We start from the raw sequence: 12693 nt of genomic DNA, 5'->3' as shown, positions 1-12693 counted from the left end.
ATGGCTTCTTTCTCATTTACAAACACTGTGGGCCATTTTAAGAGGTCCACAGGTCCTTGAGGCCAGATTATGAACCGAACATTATGAACACCTGTTCTAATTTATCAATTTCTAGGTTACAGATATTGCATTGTGTGTAGCTTTCCATAGTATGATTTGTTCTTTTTTATCTACCTGTACTTTCCACTTTGCCACCTTCTTTACCGCATGTTTGTTTGTTTTTTGCTTTTTTAAGAATGCCCTTCTCATCTTCAGGTTTCATTTCTGGTGTTACCCAAAAGTTTTTTTGTTTGTTTGTTTTTATTCTAATTCTGAGCATACTCTCATCCTTATTGACTTCTTATAAATGAAACAAAATAGATATACACCCGCATTCAGACAATATGACTTGAGTACCTTGTCTATGTAGACATCATGAGGTGTGTAAAATAAACTGGAAAGGATTTTCCTCTAATAATCATATCAATGCTAATTGATAATATTAATATTGTTAGTGACTAATATTAAGAGAATATGTTTTATTTTCTAAGAACTCTGCTACATATGTTATCACAGTCCTTCATCCTTTTTTTTTCACACCTTTACTCTCTTTTTGCTCCTCCTGCTTCTTCCATAGGTAAGATGAAACAAATGGAAAGAAGTTAAGTAAACCTTACTCAAGGTCACACCTGGAAAACTAATGGAACCTGGTTTCAAACACAGATTTCTCTTCAGAGGCACTTCTCGTGTCTTCACACATCTTAGATTGTGTCTACCTCTCACTTAGCCTACCTAAAAAAAAAATAAAAAATAAAGTTCAGTGTTGGGATCATCAGCCTTATTCCTTTTGCTGTGTTTTTGCATCTCTTTCTTCTCTTGTTGGACTTGGGCACATTGTTCCTCATCTTTTGGTTGAAACATCACATTTGCATTATTTCAAGATGTCGTCACACATTCTAGAGTTTCATAGGGACCATCTCCTTGGCAGATACAGAAGAAAAAGCTATGACTTCTCTAATCTAGATTTTCCTTAGCCATTGGTGGCATAGATATCTCCATGATTTCTAGAATGAAGCCTGTGCTGTTACTTTCCTGATCAGACTTGATTTTCATGAAAAACATTATTACATTATTGTCATTCATTATTCAATCTAAGTTGTTTTTTTCCCTTCTGAAAAAGAAAATGTTTTGGCCTATATAGTGTAATACTTGGATAATTGCCTAGAAATCTCTCCTTCATGCAATGGGAATTCCTTGAAGGGTTTTAAAGAGTTGCCATGGAATTGCACTATTTCATAAGTAGGCATAGAATTCTATAGCATGTTTTATGCCTTGGTCGTTCACTCTGTCCCAGTCTTATTCTGTCTTCATTCTCATGTCAAGTAGAGGGAAGAAAGGCAGATGTACAAGGAAGAACTTGAGTTCCATGTGGTAGAAAACAGGTGTTAAATGGAAACCATGATCCTTTCTTAGACTGAAATGACAGGAAATGTTTAGACACTGGGTGATTTACCTACTTTCCTTGCAAAGGAGTTAATAAATTTGTTACTTGCATCAAATAAGTGATAAATTGCTTGTACTTCAGTACCAATAGCTTTACAGTAAAATGTAGACAACTCCCACCAAATGTGTTCCCCTCTTGCCTATCTTTCCTCGAGACAACATTCCTCCTAATTCAGCAGCCTGAGCATGACGTTAATGACAATATTTGGGGCCCCACTGGATGAGATAGCGAGGTCTGCCTATTTGAAAGGATAGCATGGAGCAGGCATTCTCTGCCATCTTTTTTGTCTGAACAAAGGCCACATTCCCGTTGGTCACAGGCAGTGTGACTAGGCTTAAAGTTGTAAAATGGGAAGTTGAGGCTTATGGTTTATACAGAGTGCCCACATATTTCAATTTTTGTGAGTCCACAGTTAAAATATTACATATATATAACATATAATATTATGTGTTCTGATAACAAAGATCATTTGGCCTGTAAATATTTTTTTAAATAATCTGAAAAAGGCTTCACTGAAAATGTAAGTTCCTTTTTGAATAATTTAAAGTAGAGAAATTTACTGTTATTTACAATCTTAATTATTATTAACAATGATACTAGTAGTAGTCAAATTTTATAGAAAACACAAGTGTTGTGACCTTGTAACTCTCCCTGAATAATTATATATAGATTATATATTTTAAACTTGAATGATTTGAGCCCAGTTACTGCCAAACTCCCTTCAGTCAAGATTCCATTTAATAGAATTCTTTGATTTTGTTGATTGCCAAATATCAACTACTCTACATAGATTGAGAGGGCTTTTTAAATGCAATTTATTTTTTTAAACCAATATTTAAATAAATTGATTTTATAATGATTGGTAAAGACTATTAGTCTTGGGCAAAGGAATTAATAATAGCACTAATGAGTAGTATGTGTGTTAATTTACAGCTGTTCCACAGTATTCTTGAATAATGAAAATATAATCTATGTTCATAGATCAGATTACATTTTTTAAAAGATTTATTTATTTATTTGAGAGAGTGAGAGAGAAAGAATGAACCAAGGGAAGGGAGGAGTAAAGGGAGAGGGAGAAGCAGACTCTCTGCTAAGCAGGATCCCGATATGGGGCTCAATCCCAGGTTCCTGAGATCACAACCTGAGCCAAAGGCAAACGCTTAACCGACTGAGCCTCCCAGGCGCCCTGATCAGATCACATTTTTAATGAATAATTCCAATTGTGAAAAATTTTCACAGATGTTATATCACCAATATTTTGAATATTTTAAATTAGTAGAATATTCTGTTTCTTCTTCTTTCACATTTTCTTACTATTATTATTCTTAGAGTCATTACTATTACATTAGTTATTATAATCTAATAATTTTGTTTAATGCATGCCAAATAAACTTCTTTTTTTTTTTTTTTTAAGATTTTATTTGTCAGGGAGAGAGAGAGAGGGAGAGAGCACAAGCAGGGAGAGCAGCAGCCAGAGAGAGAAGCCAACTCCCTGCTGATCAGGGAGCTTGATGAGGGGCTCGATCCAGGACTCCGAGATCATGACCTGAGCTGAAGTCAGATGCTTAACCGACTGAGCTACCCAGGTGCCCCCAAATAATTAAACTTCTTAATAATTGTGATTCTTATTGCATACTCAAAAATTTAGTTACTACAAGTTCCCTACATAATCTTTCTCACCCCAACCTTCCTAAGTACATCATTTTCTCAACTAATTGACTGAGATGATTACTCTGAATCACTTCCTTTGAGTTATAAGTTAGATACAATTGGCCCAATAAAATTTTCCCAAGTCCTTCTCTTATTTTGGATACACATAATTTAAGAGCTGTTTGCTGCTTTGTGTCATTTTAGACAATGTGATTATGAATAACTCCTTGGGTTTGGGCTTTTTTCCCTTTACTAAATATATTTGATGGAGACTTCCAAAGATAATTTAACTTCTTGTTTGCTTGGTGTGTTTGCTATTTTTCCACACAAGTCACCTCTAAATGGTGCCAGTGCAACCCTTTTATGAAGTCAGCTCTCATGGAGTCAAGGTGGGTTTTGTACATCTTTCGCGAGCTCTCTCTCCTCTGCCTCCCCGCCCCAACCCTTTGCTCCATACCTTGGGCTACAAAAAGGGGTCATAAGGCCGCACAGCATTGAGTTTAATTTATTCCAGTCCACCTTGTCAGTTGAAATATTTCCTCAAGGAAGTTTTCATTCAGTTGATGGCCTGAAGGGTTAAGAAAACAGAAACCCATAGTATTACAGAGTTGTTGTTATGAATGTTTCCAAGGAAACCATACCAGGAATGTTTAAGTGTCTTGTTTCTCCTCAAACCCACAGGAGTGTAGCTTGTTTGAGGTTTTGATGTCCTCTTAATTCCTGCCATAGCTGCTCTGTGTAGGATTTCCAGTGGAGCAGGAATCCCACGGCTGCCAGAAGCGAGGGCTCGCAGGCCCGCGACGCTCTCGCTGAGCTCAGTGAGTTCTTCCTCTTGAAGAGGTTGAGGGCAATTCAAAATCCAATAGAGGTTGATTTTATTTTTTATTTTTAAAAATCCCTTTAATTTTTAAAAAATGTTCAAGGCAGATTATTTTTCTCCAGCATGCACATTAGCAGACCATCTGAATATTTCATCAAAAATAAATAATAAATGAATTTGGATTGCAGAGATCATTAGAAGAGGGAATGTACGTGATAGATCATATCATGCTGTTTTACGAGGTGTTTTAAGGGGCATGGGAGGTGGGAGGGTTGTACAGTTCTGTGATTTCCTCTGCTTTAAGTGGCTATAAATAATTTTTAAAGTTATTTCATTTTTTTTGAAATTTTATGTATCCAAATAAAAATGAAATAATGAAAAATTTGAAAATAATATCCCAAAACTAGTAACTTGATTGAACGTGACTTAAAATGTTTTCATAATTAGATTCTACAAGACAGTGCCTCATTTCAAAACGTTTACCCAAATAACGTGAAGCCAAGGGAAACTCAAATAATTTTCATTCAAAGCTAAAAGGGACAGAAAAACTTCTGTTTCTCTCTCTCACTTTGTCTCTTTCTGTCTCACGGAAAGCATGCATATATATGTGTGTGTGTGGGTGGGTGGGCGTGTGTGTGGGTGTGTGTATGATAGCTCTTTTTTATATATTCAAAACACTTAAAATTATCCAAATATACAGATAGATGAATACTCGTGTTTTATTAAGATACCACAATGAACAAAGTGATATCACACATTCTTCTATCACTATTAAATATTTGCAAAGATAAGCGAAGCAAATTAAAAATAACACTTAAACCTTTAAGTTAAGAACTATAATATTTAATTCATATTTATAACTATAATTATATATTTTACCCCATTTTATTTTAATATGGTTTGTTTTATATTGCATACAGAAATGCATATATGGTATAATATGTAAGAAGCATTTTAAATATACAACTGTGCAATTACTTTTACTCCCATTTAATTTCTAATAGGTTTGTCATTTGCCATATTCTTCTTTATTCAAGGCCTGGTAAAAATTACTGAAGGAACACAAATTTGTTGAATTTCACCAGATATCTGTTGTGGATTTATCTAAGTCACTGTGGCTAAAATATCCAGTAATTATTATCTCTTAGGTAGACATTGATAGCTTCCAATAATAAGAAGTAGTGAGTACTATGGGATTCTCATGTATTTATATCTAATCTGTTCCTAAAAAGTGTTGGATAGAAAATTATATTCCATGATTTTTAATTAGAAAAGTAATGTGCTGGGGCGCCTGGGTGGCACAGCGGTTAAGCGTCTGCCTTTGGTTCAGGGCGTGATCCCAGCGTTGTGGGATCGAGCCCCACATCAGGCTCCTCCGCTATGAGCCTGCTTCTTCCTCTCCCACTCCCCCTGCTTATGTTCCCTCTCTCGCTGGCTGTCTCTATCTCTGTCGGATAAATGAATAAAATCTTAAAAAAAAAAAAAAAGTAATGTGCTCCTAGTCCACCAAGACAAATTTCACTAGACACTATTAAACAGATATACAAATCCTCCACAGAAGATATCTACTTAAATGATCAATTCTGCTGTTATTTAACACAATGAATTCAGCAGGTGAATTCGGTGTGCAGTGCATAGTGATGATGGTCAGCACATGATACTAATTATAGTTCCTCTGCACTGCAGATTGAACCACGTGTAAATAAATAGGAAACAATACACAAAACTGTTACCAGTGTGTGTGGGGGGGTCTGTGTTGTGTGAGTGGAGGTCTCAGTTCCTGGATTCCCCACCAAAGATTTACCAGCTCAAATATAGACAGCTGGGGGTGTCTGGTGGCTCAGTGGGTTAAGCATCTGCCTTCGGCTCAGGTCATGATCTCAGGGTCCTGTGATTGAGCCCTGCATCAGGCTCCCTGCTCAGTGGGGAACCTGCTTCTCCCTCTCCTCCCCACTTGTGCTCTCACTTGCTATCTTGTCTCTCTCTCTCTCAAATAAATAAATAAAATATTTTTAAAAAATTATATATATTATATATATATATATATATATATATATATATATATATATATATAGACAGCCAGAAGGAAAGTAGCAAGCACAGAACGGTTTATTAAAGACAGTACACTTTCAAGATGAGAGAGTGGGCAGGCCCAGAGGTGGTAACTACCCAAAGGCTACACAGGTCTTTTTTGTGAAAGGGTCTTGGGTCATGGACAGGGTGGTCTCTAATGGAGACTGCTCCAATCATTTGGGGGACTCTCCTCCCACAGGTTGGGAGGGGAAGTTTTTGACCCTACAAGGTTTGAACCAGAACCATCATGGCAGCCTTCCCCCAAGGTACACGGGGATGGTGGGAGGATTAAAACTGCAGTACAAATGCATTATAATGAGTTTAGGGGTTACTGTAGGCCAGAGGTGGAAGAAGAGAATGCTTGTTCTGCACCTGTGGCTCTTGGTCTGTTAGCCCTGGGGTCTTGGAAGCCACAAAGTCAAGATGTTGTGTTTCTAGGCTTCTACTGTATGATGTTGTGCCCTGGGCTTCTACTATATAAACTATTTATTGCCATCCTTGCCTCCTGAATATTGAATGCTGAACAAACTAAAATAAACAATGTTAAGAAAATAAGCAAGAGGGGCATCTGGATGGCTCAGTCGGTTAAGTGTCTGCCTTTGGCTCAGGTCATGATCCCAGGGTCCTAGGATCAAGTCCCACATTGGGCTCCTTGATCACCAAGGAGCCTGCTTCTCCTTCTGCCTCTGCTGCTCCCCCTGCTTTTGCCCTCTTTCTCTCTCTCTGAGACAAATAAATAGATGTTTTTTTAAAAGGAAATGAGCAAGAAGTTTTGAAGTTTTTTGAAATATCTTTTGTCTTTTCCTAAAACAAATTTTATGCAAGTTGAAATGAGGCAACACTGACCCCAAGCCAAAAGCCAAGGACCATCACATCTTAGTCTTTCTACTAATTACTAATTACTTAGTAATTCCACTTTTATGGAATTTCTGGAATGAGGTAAAATGAAGGGCTATGTCCCTTGGCTGAGTTTCCCCTGAATGCAAACCCCAAGACAAGGACTTGGGTGCAGGTAGTTTGGAGCTGACCCCAGGAAGCAGAAGTAAGGAAACAGAGAAAGGAAAGAAGGAAGGAAGTCGATGTAAGAGAAAGCAATCATAGTCACTGCTGTGCGTAAAATGATTTAATTTTCCAGAGAACCTTGCAAGAATCGTCTGCCAAAAAATGGGTGAAAGATTTTCTCCACCACCTGTCAGCTTTCCTTGGTTGACAGTGGGCTATGCTAGGGCTCTTTGCTCCTCTGCCTTTCCGGGTTGCAGCACTGCCGTGGGGCAATGTGCTCCTGCAACATCCAGGAAGCTCCTGGGCATAAAACCAAAAAGATAAGACTGTGAGATGTTGTGAGCTAAAGCATCACGAACTGCTGGCTGCTGTCTGGGCAGCTGCAGCTGAGATCAAATGTGGCTAAGGGTACAGAGGCAGAGCATCTTAAGTGCCGACCACAACGGCATTCTACCAGGGTTTGTACTCCAAATACGCTGTGGTACAAACATTCATGCTCTCTCATCTGATGCATGAGGTTCATTTCAGATGGCTATGAATCTGCAAGCTTAAGCATTCTGATAGCACTAAGATCTAAGTTTTTGGAAGGTGGTGCCTTTCAATCACTGGTAAAGAAAAGAGTCTACTCTAACTCGAGTTTATGGAAAAGCACAGACAGCTCAGTTTCAAAATTCTCCAAAATGGTTTCATTTCTCCAATATTTCCTTAAGCTCCTATGAATTAATAAATATTTGTGTCATATGTATAATGAAAAGAGAAACTTACATACTTTAAATGAAGTTAACAGTAATTGTTACAGCTTTATATTTTTAATCACTTTTTGAAATTTAAGAAGCATTTAACCCCAAATCCCCAAACTTGTTATAACTGAACATCCAGATTTTTAAAAAATGAGTCTTTCACTGAAAAAGAGATTGTTTTTGTGGACGCTGCTGTGAATATTGGGGTACATGTGCCCCTTCTTTTTACTGTTTTCCCACTGGGTTCTTGTTAGTAGGCTATATTTTAAAAACCTTTTCTTCCCTTAGTTAGGTCCACAAGTCTTAAGATTCCATAGCCTGTGGCTTTTTCTTATTCCCCCAAAGTTAAACTTTTCTCAAAAACAGAAAGTACTATAAAAATATATTGGTTTTAAAGTATTTTGATTTATATAATTTTTAGTTTCAAACACAGACAGTGTCATTGTCCCTTTTTGGGGGGACAAAACGTATTCAATCACAATTTGAAACACTAAACCATTAAATATACCATGCTCATATACATATATATATATATATATATATATATACACACACACACACATACACAAGATAGTCTATCTATCATGACCCTGAGATCTCTAAACATTATTTTTAATTAAATACATTTTAATACATTGATAACACTGCAGGTGTTTTTATTTTTAAGATGACAAATCTCTTATTGATGAAATGGAAATTTCCTTACAATTTAAGACATGACTACTAATAGTTACTCTAATTTGTTTTTTAGCATCTAAGATCCTAAATTTATGATACAGTCTTTCTGATTCTTCTACCTGCTGGTCCTTCATAATTAGGTTTAATCTGGGAAGATTTACCATCACTCACGTTAGTTACAGTACATAAAGTCAAGTATTAGAAAGTGCAATAATTTCACTAAAGTAGACTTTACTGTGAAGGAAACTTTGATGCATTTCACTCACCACTGGCCATGATTTTCCCCACCTTAGGGCTCAGACTGGAGTGGGAATGTTTTGAGGGTAATGACATTATACCGAGGCAATCTGATATCTTCTTATCACCCTCAAATGTTGGAGGGAAATATGAAAACACATGAGGACTTGCAACATAGATGGTTTTCAACTTATATAAAGAATAATGGGATTTATTTCTTCTCATTTTCCCAATTGCCAAGTATTTTCTTTTTTTTTAATGATAGCTACAATTTTCCCAAAGTACCGCTGTTGGAGAGATTAAAGCCAGCACCAGCTCTGAGGAGTGAGGGTTTGGTCTTAAGCTTTTGTGTACTTTTCACAGAAACCTGAAGAGACTTCTGCCCATGTTTCACTCCCACCAAAGGTTCTTAATGACGCTTTGGTGTCTGAGATGAGCAATTAAGGATTTTGACTTAACTGGTAGAAGTTTCATCTTCCCAGTGGCACCAAAGTCCCATATGGCCAGGATGGGGTTTTTCATAGGCAATGTAAGGCGTGATGTCCCAGCAGCCATAGGAGAAATTATAATTAATATTCAAGCATAAAGTCTATGGACTTTATCTACCCTGGCTCAGTGAAAACATCTAAAACATCTGTGAAGTGTGCAAGAAGAATTGATTATGTTATAGAGGTGAGTGTATGTAACAAAAACAATTTTAGAGGAGAATTCATATAGAATAACAGTTCCTGGTGTCATAGATTAAAGAAAGTACTTTTACATCCATCAAAGAATACTCTTAACATGTCATTATGTATGCAAAGGTCACAGTCATGCTTTGACCTGTGTTAATAATCATATCCATTACTTTGTGTGTCATGTAAAAGACTATTTTACTTACAAAATAGTGCAGCATTTATTTTTCTGCTGAAGTTTTAGCTGATTTGTCCAAATAACAAATTTCTGACACCTTTGAGACTCTTAAGAAATTTAATATGAATTTATACCATTGTTTCCTGCTTTTAAATGTCATATAAAAGCAGTTCAGCCGTCTTATGAGTTGTAAAACTTGTAGTATCTAATAGAAGAGAGCTGAGCCCTTTTGGACATGGATCCAGAACCTGGACGGTAGTCCAAAATATGAAAGACATAGTGAAAGCATGTCAATTTCACCATGTATATAAACATGAGGAGTGATGGTGGTGTACATTTTGAGTCAGTTGCATGCAGTGCCTTTAAAAGTAGCCGTTTTTAAAAATAATCAGACTTTTTTATATCGCAAATTATGGTGCTGCCAACCAAAAGCCCGGTGAACATATCTCACAAGGAAATCTGTCATATTAGATATCCAAAGTAAATATTCTTTGAAACATTGTCAAGCTGGGGTCTTTCCACAGACACAAGCGCTTTACTCTCTGTGGTTTGTTCTCATAGCTAGCTGCTTTCTTCTCAACCAAAAAATCTCAAGTTACCTGAAACATAGTTCCTATCCATGTGACTCTGTGCTTTCCAAACCAGCAAATGTTATTTTAAACTGCCCATACTGTGGCCATAATGTCAGCCACACCCAGATAGAAATCTTGCTACCTTGGGGTGTTGGAAGATTCTTCAAACAAAATCTAATGGCAGATTAATTGAATTGTAAGGCACAGGGGGAAAAAAAAGGTGCCATTCTTACAGCTAAAGAATGGTCTTTCAGTTGGTAAGACAGTGAATGTCACTAAACATGACTGAATTTATTATGTTTTGTAGAGTAGGAGAACAGTAGATAGAAAATAATGGAGATTTTAAAGTCAGTATAAGGCAAGTTACCAGAATTTAATAAGTAGCTTCTATATGAAGGTGTATGTAGTTTGTAGCTTCTTTGTAACCTATGTGACATAAGTCATCACCTTTTGTTTTAATATTTATTTACTCATCCTTTCAGCAAATATTTATTGAATATCTCCTGTGTGTCAGGCACTGTTCAAGTGCTGAGGATATGAAAATGAATATACTTGGCAAAGTTCCGTTTCTCAAGGAGCATACCTTCTGGTGAATCTGGACATGCAATAAGTAAGTGAGCACACAATCAGATATTTGTAGTCTGTGATAAGTGCAATGACAGAAATAATAGGGTTATTGTAAGAGTTAGCAACATGAGAAGTGTTAGGGAACGCTTATCTTAAAAGGTGACATTCCGAGGTACGACTTGAATGCTAAGAAGGTGCCAGCCAGATAAAAAGCCAGGAGAAAAGCCTTCTGGAAGAGCCAATAGCACATGCAAAGGCCCAGAGGCACAAAGAAGAGTTAGGTTAGAGGTGTTGGGATCTAGTGACTTAGTGAGTGGGGCGCGGGGAGTGAGATGAGCCTGGCAATGCTGTAAAACTGGGCCTTGCAAGGCAAGGTCAGGGGTTTTGATATTATTCTAGTTGCAGTGGAAAACCTTTGATGATTTGTAAGCTGGGGGCAGGGAAATGGAGTGTCAAGATTGGGCTGAGATTTAAAAACTCTTACCCTGGCTTTTGCCTATGCAGTGACTTATTAGGGGGTAAATAAAATGCAGCAGGGAGGCTGGAGGAGCTCACAGATGCCAGCAGTAAAGATGGGGAGAGACAGACGTTTCCGCAGGGTGTTGTGATTTGTTGAAGCATGGTTTTGGAAGGAGAGGGAGAAAAGACTTCATATGGCCTCCTTGGCTCTTTCTGGGTACCATTCACTGCAGAGAAGAATGTGCTTCCTCAGTGATTGGAGAAACATTTAAAAGCCATCTGAACATAGCAAAGTTCAAATCCTAGAGACTACCTGAAATACAGAATTTTTAAAACTCTCTTTACAAGCACTTAATTTAGTCTTGTTTTATTTCTTATTCAGGGAGAAGGAAAAAGAGTGCTCTGAAGGGGGGAAAAAAAAGCCCAAAGAATGTCTTGAGGTAGTAGTAGTTCCAATAGGTTCCAAGTTGTTTAAATAAAAGCAACACGTACAAAATGCTTGTATTAGCTTCCCGGAGCCGCCATAATAAATTACCACAAGCATGGCGGCTTAAAACAACAGAAATGTATTCTCTCACACTTCCGGAGGCCAGAAGTCTGAAATCACAGTAATTCCCTTAGAACTTGTTTGCAGAGAAGATCTTGCATTTAGACTTTGGCTCTGCTTCAGGCAGAGAATAATGGGAAGATTACCTCCTTGATCCTATAGAAAATGCCTAAGCATCTCTCTCACTCTCTCATGTGCAGTTGTGTTTACAAATACACCATGGGGCAGCTCAGTTGTGAAAAGGAGTGCATCTTGTATTTTATGTGAAATGTATCTAGTCTTATTCTTGGAAGGCCACTGATAGGTAGGGGGTACGGTGGGAGAATGAACAGAATGCCCTGTGATGGTCAGTGCTCGGTCAGCTTGGCTAGGATACAGTACCTCACTTTCCACCAAACTGTAATCTGCATGTTGCTGGGAAGGTATTCTGCAGAGGTGATTAAAGTCCATAATCAGTTGATTTAAGTGTAGAAGATTATTGTAAATAATCCGGGTGGGCCTGAGTCAAGCAGTTAAAAGCGCTTGAGAGTAGAGCTGAGGTGTACTTGAACAGGAAGGAATTCTGCCTGTGGTCAGGAGCTTCTGCTGGTGCCTGAGAGATCCAGCCGACTCTTCTTGACAGCCTACCCTACAGACTTCAGACTTCCTGCTGCTCCCTGTAATTGTGGAAGCCATTCCTTGCAATGAATCTCTTACTCTATATAAAGCCTACTGGCTCTGTTTCTCTGATTAAACTCCCACTTCTGCTTTCCCTATCTGAAACTCACAGTACAATCCAATCATTAAATGATTGGCTTTTTAGGATATTAAGCTTCCACTGACATTACTCAGAATGAATCTGGATTCTAATTCTCCCCTATCCTGCACCTCTAGCAGAAAAAAAGTTATTATTATTATTTTTTTCCATTCTGCAATGTGTTGATTCTGGAAACACTAAAGGTCTTTATCCCTCCAGACCCAGGTACCCATTACACAGTCACTGTCCATTTATTCCATTCTATGGTGGAAGCTGC

The sequence above is a fragment of the Ursus arctos genome, unplaced genomic scaffold (assembly GCF_023065955.2).
Source record: "Ursus arctos isolate Adak ecotype North America unplaced genomic scaffold, UrsArc2.0 scaffold_1, whole genome shotgun sequence".
NCBI classification, from domain to species: domain Eukaryota; kingdom Metazoa; phylum Chordata; class Mammalia; order Carnivora; family Ursidae; genus Ursus; species Ursus arctos.
Note: the sequence above shows the minus strand (reverse complement) of the source record.